This window comes from Thalassophryne amazonica, chromosome 7 (assembly GCF_902500255.1).
Source record: "Thalassophryne amazonica chromosome 7, fThaAma1.1, whole genome shotgun sequence".
Lineage (NCBI taxonomy): Eukaryota > Metazoa > Chordata > Actinopteri > Batrachoidiformes > Batrachoididae > Thalassophryne > Thalassophryne amazonica.
This window is the reverse complement of record NC_047109.1, coordinates 121,638,171-121,663,079: the sequence shown is the minus strand read 5'-3', so window position 1 is coordinate 121,663,079 and position 24,909 is coordinate 121,638,171. Positions and strand designations below refer to the sequence as shown.

At 45.6% G+C, this 24,909-nt stretch overlaps 1 long non-coding RNA gene across 1 annotated transcript; it reads left to right on the top strand.

Moving 5' to 3' along the window:
• Positions 1–7,739: 7,739 nt before the first annotated feature.
• Positions 7,740–24,034, top strand: LOC117514843. The gene is made up of 3 exons (XR_004561976.1): positions 7,740–7,754; positions 19,146–19,149; positions 23,904–24,034. It is a non-coding gene; the product is annotated as an uncharacterized LOC117514843 (long non-coding RNA).
• The last annotated feature ends 875 nt before the right edge of the window (positions 24,035–24,909 follow it).

The following is a 24,909-nucleotide window of genomic DNA, read 5'->3' as shown; positions in this document are numbered from 1 at the left end:
GTCAATGTTTCACACCACAATAGAACCTTAAAAAAGTGGTGTAAAAAACATAGTTTAGATGCACAAAACATGTCAGATACATGATCACGGTTGGGTGAATAAGGTAAGAAATTATATTTATCTGCTCAACAGTTGAGCAAATAGCATTTGCCTTAATTTTAACCAATTTAAAGGTTTTGGTGTTAGTTAGCCAAATTATTGAAGTTATTCTAGCTTCTTTATTTTGCCTTCATTCCACTCAGTAATGTTCATGCAAATTATTACCTTAATTTTCTCCCTCTCTCATTCACACACACACACACACACACACACACACACACACACACACACACACACACACACACACACACACACACACACACACACACACACACACACACACACACACACTGCCTCTCTTTTTGGAAGGTGATTAAGATTAAGATAAAGATAAACTTTATTGATCTCACAGACGAAAATTTCACGTTACGTCAGCTCTTAAAAAAAACACAGAAGATGGGTGCAACATGATTGGGATTGAAAGGGAGATAGGAGCATCTTCTTTCCAATATGTGAAGTGGAGTTTAGATGTGGTAAGATGACATTAGTGCAGGGATTTGTAAACGAGTACAGTTTACAAATCCAAATTTGTACAGTCTGACAGCAGCAGGGAGCAACGACCTGCAGGATCATTCCTTCTTGCACTGAGGGTGCCTCAGTCTGTCACTGAACGAGCTGCTCGGCTCCACTACAGTCCGGTGCAGAGGGTGAGTGGAGTTTTTCATAATGGATTTGAACTTTAACACCCTCCTCTCAGCCACCTCCTCCAGAGAGTCCAGAGGACAGCCCAGGACAGAGCTGGACTTCCTGACCAGCTTGTTCAGTCTCTTTCTCTCCCACTCTGTGCTGCCCGGGGCCCAACAGATGACAGCATAGAGGAAAGCAGAGGCTACAACAGAGTCGTAGAAGGTCTTAAGCAGAGGCCTGCTCACTCCAAAGATCTCAGTCTCCTCAGGAGGTGGAGGCAACTCTGACCTTTTTTGTACAAGGTGTCGGTGTTGTGAGTCCAGTCCAGTTTGCTGTTGAGGTGAACACCCAGGTATTTGAAACTGTCCACAGTCTTTATGTCCTCCCCCTGGATGTTCACCGGTGGATGAGGTGGTGGTTTCCTCCTGAGGTCGATCACCATCTCCTTTGTCTTACTCATGTTGAGACACAAGTGGTTGTGCTCACACCAGTCCACGAAGTCTGTGATGACTGACCGGTACTCCAGCACGTTCCCCTCAGACACGCGACCCACAATGACAGAGTTATCAGAGAACTTCTGGAGATAGCACTGTCCGTGTTGTAGGTGAAGTCTGAGGTGTAGAGGGTGAAGAGGAAAGGCGAGAGGACGGTGCCCTGGGGGACCCCGGAGCTGCACCTTACCACCTCAGACTGACAGCCGCGCAGCCGCACGTACTGTGGGCGGTCAGTGAGGTAGTCGATGGTCCAGGCAGCAAGATGTCCATCCACACCTGCATCCTCCAGATTGTTTCCCGCAGCAGTGCCGGTCTGATGGTGTTGAAAGCGCTGGAGAAATCAAAGAACATGACTCTCACAGCGCTCCTGCCGGTCTCCAGGTTGGTGAGCACTCGCTGCAGCAGGTAGATGACAGCATCATCTACCCCAATGTTGGGCCTGTAGGCGAACTGCAGTGGGTCCAGGGTGTCGCTCACCATGGTGCAGAGGTGAGACAGGATGAACCGTTCCATGGTCTTTATGAGGTGGGAGGTCAGGGCAACTGGTCTGTAGTGGGCCGGTTCCTTGGCGTGCGGTGTTTTGGAAACTGGGACCACACAGGAGATCTTCCACAGGGTGGGGGCCACCCACAGGCTGAGGCTCATGTTGAAGATGTGGCTGAGGACCTCACAGAGCTCATCTGCACAGGTCCTCAGCAGCCTCGGGGAATCCCATCAGGACCTGCTGCTTTCCTCTGCTTCAGCCGCAGGAGCTGGCCTCTCACCTTGATCGGAGTTACAGTGGGGGGGTGGGGGGGGGAGCAGGGGTGTGAGCTGAGGTGGGCTGGTGCTGAATACAGTCCCGGGGGATGAGGGACAAGGTCCGGGGTGCAGTGGAGGTTACCGGGTGGTAGAAGGTGGGGGGTCAGAGGGACTGGAGGGCTGGCTGCTGGAGACATGTGGAGAGCCTGGGAGCAGGCAGGGGGGCAGGCGTAGAGGAGCCAAAATGGTTAAAGTAGCTGTTTAGCTCTTCTGCGAACTGAGAATCCCCATCTGCAGTCCTGCTGGCACCCTGCCCAAATCTGAAGGCAGTCTTGAGGCATCTCCACATGTCCCTGATGTTGTTCTGGGCCAGCTGCTCCTCCATCTTCATTCCATACTCCATCTTGGCTGCCCGGATCCTCCACTGGAGCTCCTGTTGCACTCTACGCTACTCCTCTCTGTCTCCCGAGTTGAAAGTCCTCTTCTTCTGGTTCATCGGGACCTTCAGCTCGGTGGTCACCCAGGGGTGGTTGTTGGGAAAGCACCGTACCCTCCGGGTAGGCACAGTGCTCTCCACACAGAAGTTTATGTAGTCAGTGACACACTGGGTCAGGCCATTGATGTCTTCACCATAAGAGTTTTGAAACATGCTCCAGTCTGTGGTTCTGAAACAGTCCCTCAGCCTCTCAGTGGAATCTTCAGTCCAAAGTTTCACTGACCTTTTGGGTATTGGTTCTCTTTTCACCCTGGGTGTGTATTGGGGTAGCAGATTGATGAGATTCTGATCCGAGCATCACAGCGGGGGGAGGGGGGCAGAGGTGTAAGCGTCCTCCACATTAGTGTAAAAAAGGTCCAGTATTCTATTGTCCCTGGTTTTACACATGACGTACTGGGTGAACGTGGGGAGGGTGGCGGAGAGGAAGGCGTGGTTTAAGTCTCTGGTGATGAGGAGGAGTGCGCGGGGGTGTTGCGTCTACAGCCGCATGACTGTACTGTGAATCTGCTCACAGGCAGCGGCGGCGTCTGCAGAGGGAGGAATATACACGCAGAGCGTAATCACACTTCCAAACTCCTGTGGGAAATAATACAGCCTCATGCTCACCGCGAGTAGCTCCACGTCCAAGGAGCAGATCTGGTCTTTGACGTGAACATGAGCTGTGCTGCACCATCTCTCATTCACATAAACAGCGAGCCCCCCTTCTCTCTTTTTTCTGCTCTCCGCCAGCATCCTGTCCACATGGATGAGTGTGAAGCCGTCCATGTTAATAACTGAGTCCAGTACATGTTCATCCAACCACGTCTCTGTGAAGCACATGAGACTGTAGCCCCTATACAGCCTCTGGAAATGGGTTAGCGCTGCTAGCTCCTTGGTCTTGTTGCGGAGAGACCTTACATTCCCCATGACCACAGATGGAATATAAGTCCTTCTCTGCTTCGTCCATCCACCTCTGCAGCCTCTCTGTTTCTTCCGTATGTCTGCAGGTACGTTCAGGTGCTCAGCATAGCGGGGACCCGGCCCACTGTACATTATGTCTCTTAGTCCAAGCAGCTGATCCCGGGTGTAAACAATGGGACATCCAGAGCCGGAGACAAAGGGATTTCCCCGCGCTGCCTCAAAAAGTGCCAAGAGCAACATAAAACTAATCACAAGAGTAACAAAAGTGGGTTTCCCATGGGTATACTTGCACAGGGTACCACTCACTGCAAATAAAGGCAAATAAGCACCATTAAAAAGTACTAAAAATAGCGAAAGTAGGAAAAGAGGGGGTAGAGCTGAAATAACAGGCAGCTGCATCGCCAGCGCCATCTTGAAAAAAAAAATGATGTGATCATTGTCGTATGTACTGTCAATTGAAGAATCTTTTTCCTTATTTTGAAAGAGTCTAAATTTGGTGATATTTTCTGCTCTGTTAAGGTCGGTGTCACTGTGAACACCAGGATGTGTTTGACTGAAGATAACGGCAGTGCAGGACAGTTTGAATTGGTGTCAAATGGTGAAATGTTTCTTGCTCAAGAACTTGAGTGTTGTGTTGTATTTGATACTGTTCATTTCCAAAGTATAAATGGGGTCTAATACGAGCTGCAAATGGTTAACTTCATCTGTAAAACTACTGATTTTGAGAAGGACATGAAATGATTATTGTGGAATTGTAGTCATTTTCTGACTGTTCACTTGAATGCCTGTACTGGACAAGGCAGGGAATCTATTGGCACAGCAGCCCCACCAAGAGCTTTTTCACCAGCTGCCACTGGTGGACACAGACTCAGCTGTCAGCAATCGCTGTAACTACCGGTGTCCTTAAAAAAGCAGTTTGATTTGGCAGAATGATCAAAACAATGAACGAAATGGATAAAAATAGAACCAGAAAGTCCAACTGGACAGAAAAACAGCACCTGCTGTTGGCACAGCTCATGAAGGAGAATAAGTTTTAAGAGGGAAACTAGGTCCTGGGATCACGGCACACGGGCAGACGCAGACTTAGGAGCGCATTGACCATCAAATCAATGTGTCATTCCCTCTTGTGCACCTAAGCGGCAAGTGTGAGAAGTGCTGGTACGTGCTGCAATCCAAAGCAAGACCAGAGATTGCAGCACACAAGCCACGTTCTTCTCAGTCAGGTGTGTTTAGGCTGCTGACATCACTTATTATCAGTAATTGTATGAATGTTATATAATTTACATGTAATTGACATTTTTCTTGTAGCCAGGTATCACAGTGTTGTGATGACCTTCATCTCGGGCGTTATTACGTTACTACGCTGGGTGGGAAAGTCAGCTCATTCCTGATGAGGTCGACCACAAATATTATTCCTGCAGCATCGAACCAGTAGTGTGTTACTGAATCACTGCCATTCAACATACGGAGAATGTCCTCTTTCCTCTCTGTCTTTTCCACAGTCTTCTCTGTTTAAGACACACTCTTAGGCTTCCTAAAAGTCCTCCTCTCTCCTCTTAACAGTTTTCACCTCAGGAGCTCTCTTAAGACCTAAGATGTTTTGTGAATAACCTTTATCTTACCAAGAGAAAATTCTAAGAAATGTCTAAGAATTTCAGGAATTCTAAGGTTTTTCTTATAATGACATCATTAAGGGCTACTTTTAGCCTTAGGATGCTTTGTGGATACAGACCCAGGCTTTCACTGACTTCCTGTGTCATGCTCTCCTGCCCATGATGGGTTCATGTCCTAGGTTTTGGGCTCTCCAGGTTCTGAATCTTCAGTGTTTTATTTATTATATTATGTCTGGTTGCCCTGGTCTTGCTTCAGTTATGATTGGTTTTGCTTCATTTAGTCTCTGTGTATCCTTTCTTTTCCACATATTTAGTTTTGCTTTATTGTTTCTTATTTGCTTTCACTCTTGGTTTCTTATGTCGCTTTAGTCTTAGTTTAATTTTGTTTATCACACTTATCGTATTATACTTTAGTCACAGGTTTTGGTTAGCCTTTATCTTCAAGTGTTTCTTGTCTGATTATGTTCCATTTGTTATTTACTGCATTTTCTGTTTATCAGTTATCTTGTTTTATTTATTGTATTATTCTGTAGTCACCGGGTATGTTTATTCTGTTATACCAGCAGTTTGTTTTGTCTTCATCATTGATTGTATTTACTTTTATGTCTCAGTCAGTATCAATTCTGTCCTAGCTTGGTTTAATATTAGGTTTCTTGTTTTTTCTCCCTTCTTAGACTAGTCACAGTATTTCTTAGTTTTACCCCTTTTGTTTTGCTCACACATTATTGTTTGCCTGGAACATGTCACATTATTCACAGTTAGTCTTTCTGTCACTTAACTTCCTTTGCACTGTTTGTTTTTCAGCCACTTGGTTATCTTGCCCCTGTTCACTGTGCTTTTGCTTCACTGTACTCTCTTGCACTTACCTTTGTCTTCCCCAGTCACGCCCCCTTTCAGCACCTTCTGCACACCTGCTACTCATTTCTCACCCTAATTATTCCACTGGTATTTAAGCCCTCACAGTCTCACAGTCCCTTGCCAGATTGTTGATTTTGTGTCACTTTCCAGCCTCCGTCCCATGCTTAGCTTTGTCCTGTTTTGCTTCTCAGTATTCTGACCTTGCCTGTTTTTGACCTTACGTTTGTCCTGCCTCTGATAGTCCTAACACTGTGTATTTTGACCTGTGTCTGTTTATTGATTACGCCTCAGCCTCTCGTCTGTCTGCTACCTCTGCCATGCTGCTGGACCACACGTGTACCGACCACCCGCCTGTAGTACCCATTAAACCTCTTTTGAACTTCATCAGTTGTGTGAGTTTGCAGTTGTGTCCATACAGTTTGTGACTTGCCTGATATCCTGGATGGATGTGTTTGTTGATGCTGATAGCATTGCAGGAGAACAAAGGTCCAAGTCTTTAAGCTCCTGGTTCTTCCTGTTTTACTGTATGGTTCTAAGACTTGTACATTAACCAGTGACCCAAAGCATTGACTGGATGTCTTTGGTACTAGGTCTCTTCAGAAGATCCTTGGGTACTGATGGAATGACTTTGTGTCAAACAAACAATTACACAGGTTAACTAAGATGAGTAGTATCCCTTTTATTGTGAGGGGATGTTGGCTATGGTGTTTTGGCCATGTGACGCATTTCTCTTGGCATGATCCAGCATGCAGGTGCCTCAGTGTTGAGGCCCCCGGCAGCTGTAGAAGGTCAAGGGGAAACTCCATGTTTCACATGCCTGTAGCAGCAAGATGACTACTTTTGAAAGGTAGGGATGGACCCCTTGCCTGTCTGGGTGGCTGCCATCCAGAATTCAGGGCAGCACATGTTCCCTGACCTATCTCCCAAAGTGAAATAATTTCTCAAAGTCAAGTCAAGCTATTGCAGTATCTCTCTTTTCTTCTTAAACAAACAAACAAACAAACAAAAACCTAAACAGCGCTAAATTTACATTTTCCTATGTCCAAGTGAGCTTCATTATTATTGCTCATAGCCACTAAACCAGCTCTTAATTGAGCCATGCTTGCACCACATTGAATAAAGCGAGACAACAGCTTAATAAAATCTAAAAAATATGGCCATTTAATAGTGTAAAAAGATCTAGATTCATGTGTTGTTTGTTTGTCTGAATAATAATGATGAAAAGTTAAATACATTAATATTTGATAATAATATTGCTAATATATAGAAAACCCTGTCATTATGTCCCTTCAGCTACTCCCTTGTTTGTACTTGGGGTCGCACAGCTAATCTGAGGTGGATCTGATGCAACTTCACATTACATAGAGGAATGTGGCAGGGGTGGGGTTTGAACTGGGAACCTTCAACACTGAAATCAAGTGCACTAACCACTTGCCCACAACTCCTGCCAACAACAATAAAAATAATATTTAACATAACTATCTGGGAGCCATCACGTTATCATGATGGAGAGGTTTGTGTGCCCCTATGAACCTGAGAGCTGTGTTGTCTGGAGCCTTTGTGCTCCTGGTAGTGTTTCCCATGGCAAATTGGTTTCAGGCGAGCAGTCAGACTAAGAATGGTTCACAATGACACCATGAATAAATGATGAAGAGGAAATGTGACCCGGCCCTGGAGGAAGCCCGGGGCCCCTGTCTGGAGCCAGGCCAGCCAGACACAGCCTGAAAAGGCAACGTGGACATTCCAGCTCCACCCTGTGGGCTCACCACCCACAGGGAGAACCAGTGGGGTTGGGTGTGCTGTCCTATGGGTGGCAGTGAAAGTCGAGGGCTTAGATGGACCAAACCTTGGTGGCAGAGGTTAGCTCTGGGGGTGTGGAATGTCACCTCAATGTGGGGGAAGGTGCCAGAGCTTGTGTTGGAGGTGGTGTACTACAAGTTAGATCTGGTGGGCCTCGCCTCCATGCACAGCCTCGACTCTGGTACAACTCTCCATGATTGGGGTTGGACTTTATTCTTCTTTGGAGTTGCCCAGGGTGTGACATGCCAGGCAGATGTGGGGATACTCACGGGTCCCTGGCTGAGTGCCGCTACATTGGAGTTTACCCCAGTAGATAAGAGGGTCACCTTCCTGTGGCTTCAGATGGCGGGGGGTAAACTGTGACTGCTGTTGGTGTGTATGCACCAAGCAGCAGTTTGGAGTATTCTGCCTTCTCTGAGTCCCTGAATGGAGTCCTGCACATGGGACTTCATTGTTCTACTGGGGGACCTTAACGCATAAATGAGCAATGACATCTGGAGAGTGGGTTTGGAGTTCCTACTGGACACTTGCCTCAAGTGTCCTCGGTCCCACTGTGAAGAGGGTTTGCTGGGAGAGATCTCTGTATGAGGTGTGTGAGGAAAGCAATGGTGCAACTTCTCCTAGTGCTGCAGGGAATGATCTCTTCTGCGGGAGCACTCAGTTGGATAACCCACCAGATCAGCACAGTTCTGATCCTGGACTCCAGCAGCAACAGCCTCAAAGGGCCAAAAGAAATCTATGAAACTACACCACTGTAAATTGGACCATTGAGGAGCAGAAAATGATCTTCTACTGCTTCGCTTCCTCAAGGCATGAGAAGTGGGGCAAGAGGAAAAGGGCAGTATTTGAGGAGTGGATTAAAGGAGTGGAGTGACTGGGAGGAACGGCCTCCCTGATCTAAACCAGAGCGGTCATTTGTTGTTGGACTTCTGTGCTAGTCATGGACTGTCCATAATGAACACCATATTCAAACATAAGGATGCACCTAAACAGCTTGGGACTCCGACGAGGGCGGTCGCATCTCCTCCTCTCTCTTCTATCTCTGCTCCAACCTTCAAGTCCCTACTTCACCGGACTGTGAATTCTTCAAACTATATTGGATTAACCATGGAATTGATCAGCTGGTCTCTGAACACTATTGACACCATTTTTTTTTCAACAGGGAAATCAGGGCTGGGGGAATCTGTGTGCCCAGATGGAACCTACCCTGTGGGCTATGTTCTTGATGCCTGGGAGTAATGGCGTGTCGCATGCTTGGTGCCATTCTCTGTGGAGGACATTGAAGATCTATTTATATTTGTTTTTATTGTAGGAGGGCTGGTACTTATTGGTTTATGTGCTGCCCTGACCTACCGGAGAATTGGCAAGATGGCTGCCACCAGAACCATGACCCCTCACCTGTCCGTCATGATTAATGAGTTGGGCAAGGTGATACATTCTCAGACTGCGTTAACCCTTGAACTCAGATGCAAGTTGGATAACATCTCGGAGCAAATGCACACCTTGCAAAGGAAGATGTCAGAGACCAGGGAATACTCATAAATTGGATCTAGTTGTTCATGTGAGCTGCAAAGGTGTTTTCACTGCTCAACCATAAACATGGCAGGCTTATCAGCCTCTGAAGGACAAAACACCCCATTGTTTTCCTCCAGAAGAATTTCTACGGCCTTGGTGAACCATTCAGCTGCCTTCTTTCTTATCTTCTGCAACTCCAGCACACACAGACAGAAACTGACAAACTTAACTCATTTGCCACTCACACAAGGACAGAGACTGATACACATGCTCCCGTCCCCCTCCTGTCCCCATCTCCCACCCCATCCCGGTCCCTGCTCACACCACTCCCTTCCCCCTCTGAGGTGCAGTGCAGCTTTAGCTGCTGTAGCTCCCCCCCACCATGCTGACGGCTGCGCGACCACATGTTGCTGCAGCTCCCCCACACTCACATTGCCTCGATTCGGATAACGGACTGTTTCAAAGTTTAGTGCACATAAACAATGTCAAATGTATATGTGTTGTCTTTAATTGTGATGTGTGCCGTTATTATGGTAAACAAGTAATAATTGTGGATTAATTACTGTATCCTGTCTGTGGTAATTGGAGTGTGGATGTAATCTTGTTGCTGCACTCGTGTAATGACAGTAACAATGTAGCAAAGCGAACAAGTTACTCCTGATCATCAAAACAATTCAAAATCATGAATAAACATGATATGTTGGATTTCTGACACCACCCTGGGAGTTTCACCCAGGGAATTCGACAGTTTGAATAACTTCAACTCAAGACACATGGGTTTGTTGCAAATGAGACAGAGGAGTGGTTCCCAAATACAAAAAAGGAATTTATTAACAATACGATTTCTAATTAAAAAGACAGATTTATAAATACTAATTTAAAACACCACTGTTCGTATACACATGAGGGCGCCCTTGCATCACGTAGCCCGGCAGCACACGCAGCTGTCAGCCTGAAGCTGTCAGCCTGAAGCTGTCAGAGTTTTCCAACTGTCCACACTGAGCATAAAAAGCAGCTGCAGCAAACAGGGCACATCCACCTGTCTCACAGGATGAAATCTTCCAGCAGAGCACCAGAGCAAAGCAGCAGGGCCTCCTTCCACAGCTCGGTCCAAAATCCTACATTTTAAACAGATAAACATAAATAACAAATATCTGAAGGAGGAGCTTAACTTCCTGCTGTACATACCGAACATCCGTTACAGCAATCAGCTGTAACTCGACACTGCCCCAGAGTGTCAACAGCACCACAAACACTCAGCAGCGCACCGCCAGTCCACACAGAGGTCTCTAAACAACAAAACCATTTCCTTAAACACTCAACACACACCTCAATGAGCCTGCAGCTGTGGCTGGCGCCTACCTGTCTTCACGGGAACGTGGAAGTGAACACATCCAGACACCTGCAGTCAATCTCCAGAAAGAGAGAGAAGAGAGCACATTACCTTCTTTTATAAGAAACACTTCCCTACCCCAATTAGCTGCACTCAATCCACCAGCTGAACATCATTAAGGTCATCCATCTTGCTACAATCCACCCCCACAAATTGAATCGTTGCCACGATGATGGAATAGCCCCCATTCCATAACCTTATTCATGCCACCTACATTACATAGGGCCAGAAGGACCCAGTTGCACTGCAGACTGTGGAAGATGATGAACATTAGAATGATGACCCACAGTGACCCTAGTGGTCTCCTTCAAAAGTGGGGAGGGAAGACGTACTAGGCTCCACTGGCAAAGATGGCCCAGCAACCGATGGATCCTCCAGTGGACTCAGCTGTGGAGAAGCAGGTATATTCACAACCTCCAACCCCTCCACCTGAGGGGCAACCTGGGTCACCTTTTCCGCAACCTCCACCTGAGGGGCAGGCTGGGTTACCACTTCCCTCACCACTGAGGTAGACACAGGGTCCTCAGACCCTGACACCAACCACCTGTCATTACGACACCACCTGTCCTGTAATGGCTCATCCGAGGGTGGAGAAAACTCCACTGAAGGCAGAGAATGGACCACAGCCTCATCAGCGGACCCAGCCCCTACCACTGCCTTCAACAAAGAGCGATGAACCTGCTTGGCTCTGGTTAAATCATCTTTAGGGGCAATTGTGTAAAGTGTTCCTTCTTCCTGTGGTGCCCTCAGGACACGATACATGACAGAAGACCACTGATCCTGGATCTTATGATGGCCCCATACCCCAAAATCTCACAACCAAACGAACTGGCCCTCCTTCAAGGGACCATCACGGTCACGCTGATCATGATCCTTCTTACGACGCTCTGCAGTGGCCTTCAGCCATCCTGAGCTCCATCAAAAGCCATCTGCAAGCGAGTCTGGTGCTCCCTGACCCACTCATGAACAAAACCACCCACAGGCTCCTGAACTCCACCAAACAGAAAATCACTCGACCCAACAGGAAATCAACTGGGAGTCTTGGCTCCTGACCAAACATCAACAGAAAGGGAGACTCACCAGTTGCCTGATGCGGCGTAGTTTTGTAAGCATACAAAATCTGGGGCAAACAGGAACCCCAATGATGCTTTCGAGACACGGGCAGCGTGCGCAACAGATCATGAAGCGTTCTATTAAAATGCTTACACTGCCCATTCCCAGATGGATGGTCTGGTGTAGTACGAGACTTCTCTATGCCATAAAAGCCACACAACTGCTGGATCAAAACACTCTCAAAACTCTGTCCCTGATCAGAATGTATCCGAGCTGGAACCCCAAACCGTGAAAACCACTCTGTAACCAGAACTTGAGCTACCGTAGTAGCTCGCTGGTCATGGGTAGTGACTCCACCATGACTAGGTTCTAGAATAGCAAAATCAATGGCAAGAATCTCATTAGGCTGGGATGCCAACAGGTGTCCCATAGGGCCGCAAGCTGCTGGTTGATTCACCTTGGGCACCTGACACCTCTCGCATGCCTGGCACCAATCTGCCACTTGTGTGGACATCCCTGGCCAATAACACCGCTGACATAAAAGCTCTAGGGTCCTCTCGACCCCTTGATGAGCATGCCCTTGATGACCTTCAGTCAACACATCAGCTTTTAAAGCTGCAGGCAACACCAACTGCAACACAGCCCCAACTCCATTGGGCTTAAACACCTGACGGTACAAAACTCCATCCCTCTCGACCAACCGGTCCCACTGCCGAAGCAGCACCCGGGCTGACTGCGACACCTGGTTGCGCTCCTCCTTATCAGGACCCCTTTTACGTTCCCAAAATGCCCAAACCTCCCGAATCATTGTATCAGCCCACTGCAGTGCAGCCAGGTCAGATGGAAGATGGTGGGGCAAGACTACAGCCATTGCCTGCCTTACATCCACCTTATTCCCCTGGCAAACCTGCTGCAGTGGCTCTGGAAGCTGTGCACCACCAACCAGTACCTGGAAATCCTGCATCCCAGGAGAATGCAAACATGAAAGGGCATCAGCGTTCTTATTGCTATAACCCAAACGATACTTAATCTCAAAATCAAATGAGGCCAACTGCGCTGCCCAACGTTGCTCAGTAGCACCAAATTTTGCAGATAACAAATGACTCAATGGATTGTTGTCAGTTTGCACAATACACTTATGGCCCAACAGGTACTCCCTGAACTTTTCAGTCATTGCCCACTTGAGCGCCAAAAATTCCAACTTCATAGAGCTGTAGTTCACCATGTTACGCTCAGTAGGGTGTAACCCATGGCTCACATAAGCAATCAACCTAACTTTGCCATCCTGTTCCTGAGACAACACTGCTCCCAGCCCCCATAGCTAGCAGCCACCTCCAAAATAAATGGAAGATTAAAATCAGCATATGCCAGCACAGGTGTGAAGGTAAGTTTAGCTTTTAGAGTCTCAAAGCTATGGCCACATTCCTCTGTCCAATAACCCAAAACTGGCTGATCTACCTGACTGGGCTTCACCCTATTCAACTCCACTACCAACTTATGTAGGGGTGCTGTCAACTTTGCAAAACCACCTACAAACCAGCGGTAGTAGCTGGCAAAGCCCAGAAAAGAGCACAGTTCCAAGAGTGTGACCGGAGGCGGCCAATGAGTAACCACCTCCACTTTACCAGGCTCGGTAGCAACACCATTATCAGAGATGACATGCCCCAGATAATGCACTTCCTGCTAAAAAAAAGGCACACTTTTTGAGTTTCACCTTTAACCCCTCATGCTGCAAACGCTCCAGCACCACCCTCAACCTATCCAGATGTTGCTCAATAGTAGAGGAAAAAAGCACAATGTCATCCAAATACAACAATAAGGACAGACACTGCTGGTCACCAAAAATCCATTGCATCAATCTCTGAAAAGTACCAGGAGCATTGCAAAGTCAGTTTTATGTTCTCTATTGTCATATACCAACACAGAGCAGAGTAGCTACCTAAACTCTGTAAGAGAGTTAGAGTATCTCGTCAATAGTTTTACATCCTCATTGAAGACAACTTTGGATGCTGTAGCTCCTCTGAAAAAGAGAGCTTTAAATCAGAAGTGTCTGACTCCGTGGTATAACTCACAAACTCGTAGCTTAAAGCAGATAACCCGTAAGTTGGAGAGGAAATGGCGTCTCACTAATTTAGAAGATCTTCACTTAGCCTGGAAAAAGAGTTTGTTGCTCTATAAAAAAGCCCTCCGTAAAGCTAGGACATCTTTCTACTCATCACTAATTGAAGAAAATAAGAACAACCTCAGGTTTCTTTTCAGCACTGTAGCCAGGCTGACAAAGAGTCAGAGCTCTATTGAGCTGAGTATTCCATTAACTTTAACTAGTAATGACTTCATGACTTTCTTTGCTAACAAAATTTTGACTATTAGAGAAAAAATTACTCATAACCATCCCAAAGATGTATCGTTATCTTTGGCTGCTTTCAGTGATGCCGGTATTTGGTTAGACTCTTTCTCTCCGATTGTTCTGTCTGAGTTATTTTCATTAGTTACTTCATCCAAACCATCAACATGTTTATTAGACCCCATTCCTGCCAGGCTGCTTAAGGAAGTCCTACCATTATTTAATGCTTCAATCTTAAATATGATCAACTTATCTTTGTTAGTTGGCTATGTACCACAGGCTTTTAAGGTGGCAGTAATTAAACCATTACTTAAAAAGCCATCACTTGACCCAGCTATTTTAGCTAATTATAGGCCAATCTCCAACCTTCCTTTTCTCTCAAAGATTCTTGAGAGGGTAGTTGTAAAACAGCTAACTGATCACCTGCAGAGGAATGGTCTATTTGAAGAGGTTCAGTCAGGTTTTAGAATTCATCATAGTACAGAAACAGCATTAGTGAAGGTTACAAATGATCTTCTTATGGCTTCGGACAGTGGACTTATCTCTGTGCTTGTTCTGTTGGACCTCAGTGCTGCTTTTGATACTGTTGACCATAAAATTTTATTACAGAGATTAGAGCATGTCATAGGTATTAAAGGCACTGCGCTGCGGTGGTTTGAATCATATTTGTCTAATAGATTACAGTTTGTTCATGTAAATGGGGAATCTTCTTCACAGACTAAAGTTAATTATGGAGTTCCACAAGGTTCTGTGCTAGGACCAATTTTATTCACTTTATACATGCTTCCCTTAGGCAGTATTATTAGACGGTATTGCTTAAATTTTCATTGTTACGCAGATGATACCCAGCTTTATCTATCCATGAAGCCAGAGGACACACACCAATTAGCTAAACTGCAGGATTGTCTTACAGACATAAAGACATGGATGACCTCTAATTTCCTGCTTTTAAACTCAGATAAAACTGAAGTTATTGTACTTGGCCCCACAAATCTTAGAAGCATGGTGTCTAACCAGATCTTTACTCTGGATGGCATTTCCCTGACCTCTAGTAATACTGTGAGAAATCTTGGAGTCATTTTTGATCAGGATATGTCATTCAAAGCGCATATTAAACAAATATGTAGGACTGCCTTTTTGCATTTACGCAATATCTCTAAAATCAGAAAGGTCTTGTCTCAGAGTGATGCTGAAAAACTAATTCATGCATTTATTTCCTCTAGGCTGGACTATTGTAATTCTTTATTATCAGGTTGTCCTAAAAGTTCCCTAAAAAGCCTTCAGTTAATTCAAAATGCTGCAGCTAGAGTACTGACGGGGACTAGCAGGAGAGAGCATATCTCACCCGTGTTGGCCTCTCTTCATTGGCTTCCTGTTAATTCTAGAATAGAATTTAAAATTCTTCTTCTTACTTATAAGGTTTTGAATAATCAGGTCCCATCTTATCTTAGGGACCTCGTAGTACCATATCACCCTAATAGAGCGCTTCGCTCTCAGACTGCAGGCTTACTTGTAGTTCCTAGGGTTTGTAAGAGTAGAATGGGAGGCAGAGCCTTCAGCTCTCAGGCTCCTCTCCTGTGGAACCAGCTCCCAATTCAGATCAGGGAGACAGATACCCTCTCTACTTTTAAGATTAGGCTTAAAACTTTCCTTTTCGCTAAGGCTTATAGTTAGGGCTGGATCGGGTGACCCTGGACTATCCCTTGGTTATGCTGCTTTAGACGTAGACTGTGGGGGGGTTCCCATGATGCACTGTTTCTTTCTCTTTTTGCTCTGTATGCATCACTCTGCATTTAATCATTAGTGATCGATCTCTGCCCCCCTCCACAGCATGTCTTTTTCCTGGTTCTTTCCCTCAGCCCCAACCAGTCTCAGCAGAAGACTGCCCCTCCCTGAGCCTGGTTCTGCTGGAGGTTTCTTCCTGTTAAGAGGGAGTTTTTCCTTCCCACTGTTGCCAAGTGCTTGCTCACAGGGGGTCGTTTTGACCGTTGGGGTTTTTCATAATTATTGTATGGCCTTGCCTTACAATATAAAGCGCCTTGGGGCAACTGTTTGTTGTGATTTGGCGCTATATAAAAAAAAAGTTGAGTTGAGTTCCACTCAAACAGACCAAAAGCTGTGCAAAAAGCCATCTTGTGACAATCAGCCTCTGCCACAGGAACCTGGTTATACCCACTCACCAGATCCATGGTAGAGAACCAATGAGCCCCAGTGAGGGCATCCAAGGACTCATCAATCTGAGGCAAAGGGAAGGCATCCTTCCTGATTTTTCCATTCAGGAGCCTGTAGTCAACACACATATGCAAACTGCCATCCTTTTTCTTAACCAGCACAATAGGAGAGGCATAAGGACTGCTACTCTCCCTAATAACTTGTGCTCCAAGCAGCTGATTGATGTGATCGTTGACCACCTCATACTCAGATGGCAGAATTCTGCTGTACCGCTGTCGCACTGGAACATCATCCAGGAGCGGAATCTCATGCGATATTAAGTCAGTAAAACCCAGATCCCCATCTTGGGCTGAAAAGACAGAACTAAACTGACCCAACAATGCTCTCACCGTACCTTATACTTCTAAAGGTAAGTGACCCAACTCCAGGGCTGCAATCTGATCCTGCACTGATGGAGAAACAGACTGCAAGGCCACTACCGCCTCCACCGGGCACCTCAGCAACCCCCGCAGGCAGACTCACAACCCGCACCTCCTCTAAAGTGCCAATCATAGCCCAGGGGCGTAGCCACACTTCCACCGATCCCACATTCACCACCGGAATGTAGGCTATACCCCATTCCACCTGCAACAATGCAGGAGATGCCAACAGTCCAACAAGCAAGCCAGACTCCACAAACTTCTGTGTGCACTCCAAACAGTCTGACGGAGCTTGGCAGACATTTGCTATGGTCAGGCATGTCAAATCCTGCCGGCATGCGACACTGATTGACGAAACCGCCCAGAATCCTGCAAATGGGAAATACTCTGAGTCAGCCAATTCAACTGCTCCTGCTGCCCCTGGAGCATCTCCCTTACTTCCTGTAGTTCTGAAGCCTGAAAGAACCAGCCTGTACCTGGCCACTGCCCTGAACAACACACTGAGTACCCATAACAGACTGGAAGGAAAAATCACTACCCTTCATACCTCCAGGTAAACCCTCTCATTCCCACCTAATTGCCTCACCCCTAAACTCCAACAAGGTAGCGGTAGGCTGCCGGTGTACAAACTGCTTGAATTCGCGCCGAAGTGACCCATCAAACACACACTCAACAAACTGATCACGTAGCAATTACTTCTGCATTTGGGACACCATTAGGTGCACGTTGCTTAACAGATGTCATCAGGCTCATTAATGCCAATGAAAACCCTAATAGAGTCTCTCCCTCACTCTGTCTGCGGGAGAAAAAGGCCTCTTGAAGTGCCACATAAGATTCTGTATCTCCATACAGCGCCTGTAACATCCCAATGATCTTTGATGGGTCTGAACGCTCTTCACTGGAACAATGCTTTATTTCCTCACATGCTTCCCCCTCCAGATGATCAAAATAAAAAAAATGCCTGGTCGGCTTCAGAGACATGACAGGCTCTCACACAAGCTTGCATCTCCTCCAACCACTCAGCCAACCCCATGCCTGTCTTGCCATTAAACATGGGACATTTTCTATCTCGGGGTAAAAAAATAAACTTCTCCATTACTGGAGCATTACCACTCAAGGGCACTTTAGATGAGGGCTCTATACTTGGGCCAGTCACTGCCTCAGCCTGTTCCTGCTTCAACCTCTCATTCTCCATCCTAAGCTGAGTGACTAACTCTCTCAGCTCCTGCGTTTCCTCTGCCATCATACCACCTGAGACTTTCCCACAATAAGGATGCAACCAAAATAGGGAAAATCACTTGCACCGAGGCCACCTGCTGCTTTGCTCTGGAAAACAGAGAGAAAAAAAAAAACAAACAACAAAAAATTTTACTTCACCAAAAAACAAACAGAACACACCTCTCTAGTCTCAATTTGCATTCTACTTCTTGACACCAAATGTAGCAAAGCAGACAAGTTACTCCTGATCGTCAGAGCAATTAAAAATCATGAATAAACATGATACGTCAGACTTCTGACACCACCCTGGGAGTTTCACCCAGGGAATTCGACAATTTCAATAACTTCAACTAAAAACACACGGGTTCGTTGCAAATGAGACAGAGGAGTGGTTCTAAAATAGAAGAAAGGAATTTATTAACAATATGATTTCTAATTAAAAAGACAGATTTATAAATACTAATTTAAAACACCACTGTTCATATCCACATGAGGGCGCCCTTGCATCACGTAGCCCGCAGCACACGCAGCTGTCAGCTTGAAGCTGTCAAAGGTTTCCAATTGCCAATGACAGTCCACACAGAGGTCTCTAAACAACAAAACCATTTCCTTAAACACTCAACACACACCTCAACGAGCCTGCAGCTGTGGCCAGCACCTACCTGTCTTCACGGGAACGTGGAAGTGAACACATCCAGACACCTGCAGTCAATCTCCAGAAAGAGAGAGAAGAGCGCACATGATCACCATCTGGTGGTGAGTTCGAACAGAGGGTGGGGGAGGACTTTAGAGAGACCTGGCAAGCCCAAATGGATAGTGTGGGTGAACTGGCAACATCTGGAGGAGCCGACTGACTGACAGACCTTCAACTCCCACCTCTGGCGTAGCTTTTCTGACATCCCTGTGGAAGATGGGGGCAATGAAACAGAATGGGCAATGTTCAAGTATGCCCATCAGGTCTACATGGGTTTTGTGGTTTTGGGGATGGCGCATGATCAGGTACCCTGGGAGATAATGTGGGAGGTGCTGCAGGAGTATGGAGTAAGGGGGTCCCTTCTCAGGGCCATCCAATCTCTGTACTGACAAAGCAAGAGTTATGTCAGCAAGTCGGACTTATTTCCGGTGGGGGTTGGGCTCTGCCAGAGCTGTTTGTGATATTCATAGACAGGATATCAAGGTGTCATCGGGGAGAGGAGTGTTTTCAGTTTGGTGGGCTGAGAGTATCATCACTGCTTTTTGCAGATGATGTGGTCCTGTTGGCTTCATCTGCCTGTGACCTCCAGCACTAACTGGATTGGTTTGCAGCCGGGTGTGAAGAAAGCTGGGGTGAGGATCAGCACCTCTAAATCTGAGGCCATGGTTCTTAGCAAGAAACTGATGGATTGCCTACTCTGTGTAGGGAGTGAGGTCTTGCACCAAGTGAATCAGAATCGGAATTAAATTTATTGCCAAGTTGTCACATACAAGGAATTTGATCTGGTGTCATTGGTGCACAAACAACAATAAAAAGAAAAGGAAAAATACTTCTGTAAAAAGTAAAGGAGTCAGATGGTCAAATACACAAAACTATGTTCACTGTTAAATAACTATAACATAGTGAAATGGGGCTGTGCAAAGGCATGCAGATGTACAGTACCTTTCAGTCCAAGGATGACCAATCTGTACTTCATGGAAGTGGGGGGTAGAGGCAGGGTAAATGGCATTTTTTGGCATTATTTGTAAGTCTAGCTGCAGATAGAAAAAAACTGTTTTGTCTTGAGGTTTTAGTCCTGATGGACCTCAGCCATTTGCCAGAGGGGAGGGTGACAAAAAGCTTATGTTCTGGGTGAGAGGGATCGGTCACTATCTTCCTTGCTCGTGTCAGGGTCCTGGAGGTGTACAGGTCCTGTAGTGATGGCAGATTGCAGTTGATCACCTTCTCTGCTGTGTAGATGATATGCTGCAGTCTGCACACATCCTTAGCAGTGACAGCAGCATACCAGACGGTGATGGTGATGGAGATGATGGACTCAGTGATGGCAGTGTAAAAGTTCATCATTATTGTTTTTGTCAGGTTGAACGTCCTTAGCTGAACCAGAAAGTACATCCTCTGTTGTGCTCTCTTGAAGAGAGAGTTGATGTTCAGCTCCCACTTGAGGTCCTGGGTGTTGGTGATCCCCAGGTGATGGAAGGACACTTCACTGGTGACTTGTAGTCACACAGGGTGATGGGGTTTGCCGTGACTGGGTTCTTCCTGAAGTCAACAACCATCTCCACTGTCTTGAGGGCATTAAGCTCCAGATTGTTCTGGACAGAGTAATGCCCGCATCGGGACCATGGGGTACTAGCCATTTTGGACCTGCCATCACGCACATCTCTGGCTGCATTTTCCTCCACGGAATCACTGAATTGTGAGGACCCGTCCCCCAAGCCTCCTCCTCCCTCACCAGTTCATACAGGTAGCCGTTCACACCAACTTCATGGAAGTGATAGGCCATGATTTTGCTTATTGAACGCTGTATGCACTGCGGATCTTGACTAAATGAGACTCAGACACGCTGACCCGGAATCATGTTCTATCCCATTGGTTCTATTCAAGTTGGTCATTCCAGTGATAAAATTATTCAGTATGCTACTTTTATAGTGTAATTTTTACTGAATACGCGCATATTTTGTTTATGGGTAATAGCTAGTATGACTAACGTTATATTTATGACTAATACTCCTACACTTTAAGTCCTAAAGTTCTTTGTTTTTTGGGGATGGAGATGAAGCCTTGAAGCCTGCTGGGACCTTGCATGTTTCAAGTTAGGTGTTGAAGATGTCTGTGAACACCAGGGACAGTTCATCTGCACAGTTCTTCAACATAGATGAGGAGTTCAAGTACAAGGGTCTTGTTTACGAGTAGGGCACAATGGAGTGTGAGACTGGCTGGAGAATCGGTGCAACATTCATTCTACCGTACTGTTGTGACAAAAGGGAGCTAAGCCAAAAGGTGAAGCTCTCAATCTACTGGTTAATCTTTCCTACTCTCACCTATGGTCATGAGGGTTGGGTCATGACCAAAAGAACTAGATTGTGGGTACAAGTGGCCGAAATGGACTTCCTCAGGAGGGTGGCTAGTGTCTCCCTTAGAGATAAGGTGAGAAGCTCGGTCATCCACGAAGAGCTCGGAGTAGATCCACTGACCTTTTCATTGAAAGGAGACAGCTGAGTTGGTTCAGGCATCTGGTAAGGATGCCCCCTGGGTGCCTCCCTAGTGAGATGTTCCAGGCACATCCATCTGGGAGGAGACCCTGGGGAAGACCCAGGACAAGGTGCACCTGACAAGGAACACCTCAGGATCCCCCAGTCAGAGGTGGTTAATGTGGCACAGGAGGGGGAAGTCTGTGGTCCCCTGCTGGAGCTGTTGCTCCCGCGACCCAAACCCAGATACGCGGTTGAAGATGAGTGAGTGAGTGAGTGATTGAGTGATACAATCACAGAATAACAGAACAAAATTTTCTGTCACACACATAACTGTTAGTGTAACAGTTCATGTGTCCAAAAATAAAAATACAGTAGTGTTCAGAATAATAGTAGTGCTATGTGACTAAGATTAATCCAGGTTTTGAGTATATTTCTTATTGTTACATGGGAAACAAGGTACCAGTAGATTCAGTAGATTCTCACAAATACAGCAAGACCAAGCATTCATGATATGCACACTCTTAAGGCTATGAAATTGGGCTATTAGTAAAAAAGTAGAAAAGGGGGTGTTCATAATAATAGTAGCATCTGCTGTTGACGCTACAAACTCAAAACTATTATGTTCAAACTGCTTTTTATCAATCCTGTGAATCACTAAACTAGTATTTAGTTGAATAACCACAGTTTTTCATGATTTCTTCACATCTGCGAGGCATTAATCTTGTTGGTTTGGAACCAAGATTTTGCTGGTTTACTAGTGTGCTTGGGGTCATTGTCTTGTTGAAACACCCATTTCAAGGGCATGTCCTCTTCAGCATAAGGCAACATGACCTCTTCAAGTATTTTGACATATCCAAACTGATCCATGATACCTGGTATGCGATATATAGGCCCAACACCATAGTAGGAGAAACATGCCCATATCATGATGCTTGCACCACCATGCTTCACTGTCTTCACTGTGAACTGTGGCTTGAATTCAGAGTTTGGGGGTCATCTCACAAACTGTCTGCGGCCCTTGGACCCAAAAAGAACAATTTTACTCTCATCAGTCCACAAAATATTCCTCCATTTCTCTTTAGGCCAGTTGATACGTTCTTTGGCAAATTGTAACCTCTTCTGCACATGTCTTTTATTTAACAGAGGGACTTTGCAGGGGATTCTTGCAAATAAATTAGCTTCACACAGGCGTCTTCTAACTGTCACCGCACTTACAGGTAACTCCAGACTGTCTTTGATCATCCTGGAGCTGATCAATGGGTGAGCCTTTGCCATTCTGGTTATTCTTCTATCCATTTTGATGGCTGTTTTCTGTTTTCTTCCACGCGTTTCTGTTTTTTTTTTTTTTTTTTTTTTGTCCATTTTAAAGCATTGGAGATCATTGCAAATGAACAGCCTATAATTTTTTGCACCTGCATATAGGTTTTCCCCTCTCCAATCAACTTTTTAATCAAACTACGCTGTTCTTCTGAACAATGTCTTGAACGTCCCATTTTCCTCAGGCTTTCAAAGAGAAAAGCATGTTCAACAGGTGCTGGCTTCATCCTTAAATAGGGGACACCTGATTCACACCTGTTTGTTCCACAAAACTGACAAACTCACTGACTGAATGCCACACTACTATTATTGTGAACACCCCCTTTTCTACTTTTTTTTTTTACTAATAGCCCAATTTCATAGCCTTAAGAGTGTGCATATCATGAATGCTTGGTCTTGTTGGATTTGTGAGAATCTACTGAATCTACTGGTACCTTGTTTCCCATGTAACAATAAGAAATATACTCAAAACCTGGATTAATCTTTTTAGTCACATAGCACTACTATTATTCTGAACACTACTGTACATGAAAGTAATATAATTCTGTTTGATTGCATTTACTGGCCTGCACACATATCACGTCTACTGCTTGTGTATTTACTATTACAAAGTGGTCTTGAGTCTAACAGAATCAATACAAGGAATTTGACTTCAGTTTGAGCTGTACTCCCTCTGTACTACATGTATAGATATACCCTAAACACGCAATAATTTACACTAATAAAATGTGCAAGTAAAATAAAATGTGCAATAAGAGAAAAGAAAAAAGGATGTGTGAAACAGACAACAGATTGAAGTTAAGTTGTACATGAGGTATATGAATGATTGAGTTTTTTGGCAGATTAAGTTGTTCATCAGTCTGATGACCTGTGGAAAGAAACTGTTCCTGTGTCTCGTTGTTCTGACGTACAGAGCTCTGTAACGTTGACCAGAGGGGAAGAGTTTAAACAGGGTGTGTCCAATGTCAATGTCAATGTCAGTTTTATTTATATAGCACATTTACAACAACAGCAGCTGCCCAAAGTGCTTCACAGTAAAAACAATATCAAAAACCATACCATAAAAAAAACAGAGCATTAAAATGCCAAAATATACAAAGACACATAAAACCAGACACACACAGCTTAAATTGTATTAAAAGCCAAAGCATAAAAATGAGTCTTAAGAACAAATTTAAAAGACTCTAGAGATGGAGCAGCTCTGATATGCAAAGGCAAACTGTTCCAAAGTTTAGGCGCAGCCACCGAAAAAGCCCGATCACCTTGAGTTTTTAATCGAGATCTGGGCACATTTAATAAAAGCTGGCTTTCTGACCTCACTGATCTGACCGGAACATAAGGAGTCAAAAGCTCAGAGAGGTATTCGGGAGCCAAACCATTTAAACACTTGAACACAAGCAGCAGGATTTTAAAATCAATCCTAAATGTGACTGGGAGCCAGTGGAGCGAGGCTAACACAGGGGTGATGTGCTCTCGCTTCCTCATCCCTGTAAGCAGTCATGCAGCAGCATTCTGGACCTGCTGCAGATGCTTTAGAGACAACTGGTCCAGTCCACAGTAGAGTGAGTTACAATAGTCAAGACGAGATGTTATAAACAAATGAATAACTCGCTCAAAATCACATGCTGGGAGGTAAGCCTTCACTTTTCTCAAGATTCTGAGATCTAGGGTCGGAGGGGTCTGCAGAGATGTTACCAGCTCGCTTTCTGGTCCTGGACTGGTATAATTACTGGATGGAGAGCAGGCTGGCTCAGATGATTTTTTTTTTCTGTAGACCTGACAGTTGGTTGAAGTCTGTGCCTGTCATGTTTGGACGCAGAGGGAAATCAAATGGAGATGGAGATGCACAGGACAGACTGGCTGATGGATGTGTAGAAGATGATGAGCAGTTCCTGGACTTGAACTTCCTGCACTGTCTGAGGAAGTACATCCTCTGCTGGGCCATTTTCCTGATGGATGTGGGAGGTCCACTTTAAATCCTGGGAGATGGTGGATGCCAGGAACTGGAAAGTGTCCACAGTAGGCACAGTATTACTGAGGATGGGGAGGTGGAGTGATGGTGGGTTCCTCATGAAGTGAACTATCATCTCCAGTCTTGAGCAGGTTCAGGTACATGTTGTTCTGACCACACCAGAGGACCAACTGTTCCACCTCCTGTCTTTATGCAGTCTCATGACTATCCTGGATGAGTCCAACGGTGGTGGAAACCCCCTGCGTGCTCTCCCCCCCCACGCACACTAACATGGCCACCACCTCCGCCCCACCACCCATGAAAACACTAACTTCGTCCAGAACACCCACAATCCCACAAATGAACTCACAACAGCTATTTTCAAGAACAAATTTCCAGTTTTAATGACTACTACAATAACAAACACAAAGAAATTGGCACAGTCTAATGTGTCATCATCCATGGACTTATCTGCAATGATCATCTCAAAAGTTTGCAGGAGGGCATCATAATTGTTTGCCACAGTGCTCACTATCCATGATGTGAAATTCCATCGAGTAGGAGCATTTCTGGGCAACCTTGAGCAGCCTGCAGACTCAAGAAAAGACATCCTCTTTGTGGATTTTGAGAAAAATGTGGCAAACCCAGAGAGTGATGCAAAAAATATTCTGCACTCAGATAAGCATTTAGCCCCCTGAGACAGAAGCAGATTCAGTCTGTGTGCATAGCAA